Source organism: Sinocyclocheilus rhinocerous, unplaced genomic scaffold, assembly GCF_001515625.1.
Source record: "Sinocyclocheilus rhinocerous isolate Xijiao unplaced genomic scaffold, SAMN03320098_v1.1 scaffold792, whole genome shotgun sequence".
Classification (NCBI taxonomy): Eukaryota; Metazoa; Chordata; class Actinopteri; order Cypriniformes; family Cyprinidae; genus Sinocyclocheilus; species Sinocyclocheilus rhinocerous.
The window spans coordinates 676774-683752 of record NW_015626872.1 but is presented as its reverse complement, the minus strand read 5'-3'; the positions used below and the strand labels follow the sequence as shown (position 1 = coordinate 683752).

The following is a 6979-nucleotide window of genomic DNA, read 5'->3' as shown; positions in this document are numbered from 1 at the left end:
GGCATGGTTAGATTCAGATGGTAAATATCATATATTATGTTGGGTGTTCATCTTAGAGATAATCACCATGTTTAGAATTAAACCATCATATTTAAAAACATGATATTAATCATATCATATAATAAAATATCATTTGTTGTTACTACTGTAAATATATATTCAATTATTATTGGATCTCCTTCAATACTTTCAGAATCTTTACTTATTAAAATGAGTTTATGTATTTTAAAATATATTTTTTATATTAACATATTTTAATGACAGTATATTTATTGAACAAAAATTAATTCTTTTATTTTTCAAAATGAGCAGAAAATAGTACAAACTTTGCTAAAGTGATTGTTTTTAACAAGTATTAACTTAGACATTATTAAAAAAACATTATTTTAGCTGAAGTATTTGTATGAATAGCTTGTGCCTTTTACCCCGTGTGTGGCCACCTCATACATTTATAAGATTTTTAAACAAAATAAACAACTTGAATGATTTATTTTCACACAAAATATGTTGCTCCATTAATGCAATTATACATTTTAGGAGCAGTGAATAGCACATTTTTTCTTAAGGTGGGCCTTTAGCCACGTTGTACCCTATATATCCTGTTCATTATATCAGTAAAATGTGAAATGCGACAGAGCTGAGGCTTTAAGCAGAAAGTAAAGTGATTTGATTAACACATCTATTTTTTCTCTTATAACATCCATCAATAATAACATGATTATCAAGAGTCAGCCAATGGAACGGATGCCAAACTCCAAAGTGCAGTTATAAACTGCTTAAATCACTGGATTCAGTCAGATTTACTGAATAGAAAGTGCTGTATGTAGAACAGATGTCTCTTTCAAACAATGGGTGAGTAGTTCGCTCCAATATTTTACGCTACTTCATAAAAGCCTATATTGTGAAATATTTTGCTGAAAAAAAAAGTTTATAGTGCTTTTTCAATTAGTCTTTTGCAATGCCAGAACTTTTCTTGAATTTATGTTTCTCGCATGTAATATGAGCGCCGAAGTAAATGTGCATTGTGAAACAAGCGTAACCAAGCTTTCAAATGCTGGTTTTAAAAGAGAAAACTACTGGAGAAACTCCCGTTGTCGTAGACTTTTTGCAAATTAGTTAGCGTTAGCCTCATTAAGCTAATGGCTTTTTAACATTAAAGCTGTGGCGTGAAATGTTCATATAATGCGAAGTAAACCTAACAGTTTCATTTTATGTGTTATGATAGTTGGGTGATTCATTAGTGATATTTAATTGTAGTCTTTCTGAAGTTGAAATGTAACCATGTTGGTGTGGTTGTTAGCATGCTCGCTGCTCAGTGTTTACATTCAGCGTCACACACCTCATAGGTGCTAATGCACTCATTTATCACCGTGATGTGCTGGAGATGAGCATGCGGCGTGTGCCTGAAGTCAACACACAAGCACTATGTGCATAGTTGCCCTGGTCATGTCCAGATGGGAAATAAAATAGCCTGGAAAAAAAACTGGAAAATTGCTCTCAAGGTCATGTGGAATCCAACACGAGAGATTTATGAGTCCGAGTCATGCTGTTATACGTGCTTCCCCTCTCTCTACCAGCAACCCCTGCGTTTACATATAGTGCTAAATGTAAGTAGAAGTATTGATTAAATAGTGATTTATTTTCCACTGAGCTACTGTGCTTTTCGAAAACATTCACTACCACTCAAAAACTTTGGAATATTGTGAAATATTATTACAATTGAAAAAAGCTGTTTTCTATGTGAATATATTGTAAAATGTAATTTATTTCTGTGATCAAAGCTGTATTTTCAGCATCATTACTCCAGTCTTCAGTGTCACATGATCTTCAGAAATCATTCTAATATGCTGATAAGCTGCTAACGAAACTTTTCTGATTATTATCAATGTTGAAAACAGTTGTGCTGCTGAGTATTTTTTGTGAAAACCGTGATGCATTTATATTCAAAAGTTTGGGATAAGGAGTTTTCCTAATTAAATAAACACTCAATCATCAAAGACTACACTGATCAAAAGTGTCAGTAAAGACATTTATAATTTTACAAAAGATTTCTATTTCAAATAAATGCTGTTCTTTAGAATTTTCTATTCATCAAAGAATCCTGACAAATAAACATTTCCACAAAAATATTCAGCAGCACAACTGTTTTCAACATTGATAATAATCAGAAATGTTTCTTGAGCAGCAAATCGGCATATTAGAATGATTTCTGAAGATCATGAGACTGGAGTAATGATGCTATAAAATTCAATTTTGAACACAGCAATAAATGACATTTTAACATATATTCACATGGAAAACGGTTATTTTAAACTGTAAAAATATTTCACAATTTTTACTGTATTTTTAATCAAATAAATACAGCCTCAGTTAGCAGAAAAAATAAATAAATAAAAAACAGTTATTCCAAGCGTTTGACCAGTAGTGTATATCATATAGCAGTTCTGATTTGGCTATTTTTGAAGCTCTTGGTGTTAAACACGGCCGTCAGTGATGTAAGAGTTAGCTCGCTGTTTCTGCACATTTGTTTATCATCTGTTCTGTTTTGTATATCTGTCGCTCATCTTGACCCTGCGAGAGAGATCATGAGAACTCACTTCAGCTTCAGACTGTCAGACTGCACAAGTTCGTTGCCCATTTTGTTTACATCTGCGGGACACGTAGCATCAAACGCAGGAAAGCTGACCGGACACATGCATGCAGCAGTCGTGATTCACTTTCATACAGATGGACACTTTATCACAGGAATTAAGAATCAAACGATTCACTTTATGAGCAGAGAGTTTGCAAATGACAAATTCACAGGGATCATCATCTGAAGATCAGAACATCAGAAGATGCTTAAGATGTTCCTCAAATTCACTTTAGATGAGCTCTTACATGTAAGTATCTTCATTTTATCTTGAATTCTTTGTCCATTGGTTTGAATTGCATTAGTAATATATATTAAGAGATTTAGATATTAAACTTAATAGCAGTGGAAGATGTTGATGTTTTAATATATGCATAATGTGCATGTCGTTAAAGTAAAAAAAAAAAGCATATGCAAATGTGTACGTTTATCTGATGATGATGTGAATGTTGCATTAATGCATGCCAGTCAATTCACTTCCATTTTGTTAATGCATCGTAATTGACTTCCTGAATGAAGAACATTAAATTCATATCCCTATTAGTAGACTGTGTTAAAAGTGGATAATTGTACATTATGGCAGGTAATTATCCTAACGAGTGAAGAGCTTCCATGGTGCTGAAGGTCTAGTGAAGTTCATTTCTATTAGCTTGGGCTGCGGCACAATAAGAGCAGAGGCGTCTGGTGTTATTTATTAGTTTTATTTGACAAATGGCTGGCACATAGCAAGGTGAGTTTAGTTTGAAGACCAACCCAGAGGCTTTTAGATGATGGCTGGCTCATAACAGTGATTTATTGTGATGTAAGCAAATTTATGATTGGTACTTTCCACAAATGTGGTACGGCTTGATGTCCTATTCATGCATTTTATTAAAATTTTGACAAATTAGTATTGACTGCAGTCCTGTTGCCCTGTTACTATAAGAGAAAATGATCAAACTAATATTTTTCTTCAGTTTATTGCAAATATAAATGTATCTGCAGCTTCAAGCCAACATTTGGTCCCAAAACATGCCCTTAATAAGTTAAAATTTTGAAACCTTGTTACCGTTTCTGGCATATTGTTGCAGTTGTTTTAATTAGTTTTTGTTTAATCGTATGTTAAAAAAAAATGTCTCCTACATTTTAGTAACAGGGTTAAAATTCAACCAAATAGGAAACAAAACAGCTTGTGTAATATTTAACTATATCACTTTTTCTGAAGTTTAAGCACCTCTTTTTACTGGTCTATTATTTTATTTCTTTTTATTTCGTATTATTATTATTATTATTATTTTGGTTGTTGAATAAAAAATGCTTTGGATAAAAAATATATTATTATTTTAATAATAGTAATAATAACAGAAATAATGTGCTAAATGTGAAAATGTTGGGGGAAAAAAAAGATGACTTCATTTTCAGGCCCTGTTTTGTGCCCTACGTGGAACGTGTTACTTGTTAGTTTTTTATTTATTTATTTTAATTATAGTTATAAAGCCTTTTGAAATCATTTTTGTTCTTGCATTTTATATTTTGCAGGCTGCATTAAAATGAAGCTGACTCTGTGACCACACTCTTAAAAAATGCTGGGTTAAATACAACCCAGTGCTGGGTAAAATAGGGACAAATCCAGCAATTGTGTTGTTTTGACCCAGCGGTTGGGTTACTACCCAGAAGGCTGAGTTAAACATTTAACCCAACCGCTGGGTCAAAACAGCCCAATTGCTGGGTTCGTCCCTATTTTACCCAGCACTGGGTTGTATTTAACCCAGCATTTTTTAGAGTGCAATATTTCTTTCTCTCCCATATTCCTACAGTTTTGATGATCTAATAATACATATGAAACTGTTGATGAAAATGCTCAGATGCTGTAACTGAATTGTTCTCTTTAAAATCTGTGTTTGCTTTGTGTTTCATAAGCCGTAGCAGTGAAGTTCTGGTCTCTTGCTTTATCTTGATTGGCTGGGAAGGGCCAGAAGTGAAGCAGGACTGAGTGAAGCAGCGCAGACGCTCTCATTCGGAGATTAGGCAACAGAAGGACCGGAGTCTGTGAACTCTTGAGGCTCCCGCTCTCATCCAGACCAGAGCAGCCGCATCGGACAATCAACAGGAAATCCAGCGTGAGGACAGAAAACGCTATGAGTGAGAGGAGCTGCGGTGGCCTGAGGGACACGGCGTGACGTGCTGGAGCTCTGTTCTTGGACAGGTGAATATTGAGCCGTGTTTATGCCGCTCGCGGGGAGAAGAGCGGTGCTCAGAGTTCAGCTCTGGATTCTTATTGTGCTTCTCTACAGCGGTCAGGTGAGTCAGTGACATTCACACATACGCCTATGCACATCACTGCCAGAAGGGTCTAGAAAAAGTTTCATTTGATACCTTTTAGCTTTGCAAACTGCAGTCAATACACTTGTTTTACAAGAAAATACTGTTTCAGTCTTTACTTCAGTTGAGTATATTTTCTTTGTGAAATATACTAGCAATTTCTGAGTGAGAATTGTTTCTAAGTAAATCCTACAACGACTTTTTTTTTGTGTAGTTGGTTGTAGTGTAGTTAATAACTTGAAAAATAATTTAAAAATAAAATAAGAGGTTTCTGAATTTCCTTTTTTATTCTAAGTTATTAGGATAGTTAATGGGACAAAAAAAAGAATTCTGTAATCATGGCAAAATATTTTTCAAAGAAAATTATTGAAGATTATACGATCTACAGATGTGGCATTTTACTTCTACTTCAAAATGTAATTCAAATGTATTTTTATTGTAATTATTTGTAAAATGAACTAGCACTTTCTGAGTGAAAATGGCTTCAAAGTACATCCTATACAAATGTTTTCTGGCCTAATAATTAGTTAAAAAGTAACTTGCAGTAGATAAAATAATAAAAGTAGAAGTTATTAGTTTTTCAAAGTTGTAAACATTAAATTCTACAGACATTATCGAAATGCATTTTACAAGAAAATATTATTTCAGTTTTTCTACTTCAATATTGCATGCTTAATTCAATGTGTTACTTGCAGTTTCTTTGTAATTATTATTTTTTTTTAAATTGCACTTTTTATGTAAAAAATTGTTTGTGCACCGAATTTGTATCATATATCAAATGCTATATCTTGATATTATTATAAACAGATACCTAGGCATATCTCTGCCCATATGTTGTTGTTTCAGCTCTCATATAAATCCACATACCCTGAAAGTTTCGCAGACAGACATGAATCTCTGGAGATTAGCACAGAGAGAGTTCGGCAATGTTGGAGAAACGTTGCAAAATATGCTCCAGATTTGATAATCTGAATGTGATTTGTGTAAAGGTCTCTTAAACATTTATGATGTGATTAAACATTTACAATGCAGCGCAACTTACAAAAAGGTATAAAAGAGCCTGTAAAAGGTGGACAGTTTTGCAAGTTGCTATTAAAACCTGTATGAAAATTTACTTAGTAACAGTTTAACTGAGAAAGTGGAATCCGATATATTTTTCACACACTTATCAACTGCAAATTAGTAGTTTTGAAATGTACAAATTATTGTAAACTGTCATTAAAACTGATGCCATATTTCCTTTTAAGCTTTTTTTTTTTAAATATATAATTACTGAAATGTTTAAACCAATGCACAAAAGATAGATTAACACTCTAAAATACAAAAGTGTCTGTGTGCATGTTGGTCACTTTCACAATTGTGTCAAATGTCAGCATATACAGTTTTGTGCAATCTTTGTGAGCTCAGTCGAATTACAGTACATTGGACAAGGTTATAACCCTCCCTGTCTGCGCAGACATGATATTTCTAGGATTTGTTAACATTTAGGTGAAAGTTCTGAGTAAATCTTATATTTCAAATTAAACAGATTATGCTGAATCAGATACATCAGTTGAGTGAACGTGCAGTACCAGGTTTGCAATCATATTATTAAACAGAAAGGAGATGTTGATTTTTAACCTCAGAATAGGGTCTTGTCCAGTAAATCCTGCTATTTGTACATATATTGTCAGATCAGGAGGATAGTGGTCATTTATAATGTGCTCATTTTTATGTGCTTAAAGTGCTTTTGTAGTAATACAGTTCCTCATACAAATACAGTATTATTATGGTTCTTGTAAAACATACTGGTTTTTCTATTAAAAAATTGTGGTTTAAAGGGTTAGTTCACCCAAAAATGAAAATTCTGTCATGAATTACTCACCCTCATGCCGTTTCAAACCCGTAAGAACTTCGTTCATCTTCGGAACACAATTTAAGATATTTAGGATGGAATCTGAGAGCTGTCTGGCCCTCCCATAGACAGCAACGCAACTGAAAACTTCCTAAGTCCAGAAACGTAGCAAAGAGATCTGTAAAATAATCCATGTGACATCAGGGGTTCAA

General features: G+C 33.4%; 1 long non-coding RNA gene across 1 annotated transcript in view; it reads left to right on the top strand.

The window, feature by feature from the left end:
• Positions 1 to 2814: 2814 nt before the first annotated feature.
• The window catches only part of LOC107720406 (uncharacterized), a 5038-nt gene continuing 873 nt past the window's right edge, over positions 2815 to 6979 (top strand). The window contains exons 1-2 of the long non-coding RNA XR_001637611.1: positions 2815 to 2882; positions 4532 to 4912. This is a non-coding gene — a long non-coding RNA (uncharacterized LOC107720406). The remainder of the gene's footprint in view (positions 2883 to 4531; positions 4913 to 6979) is intronic.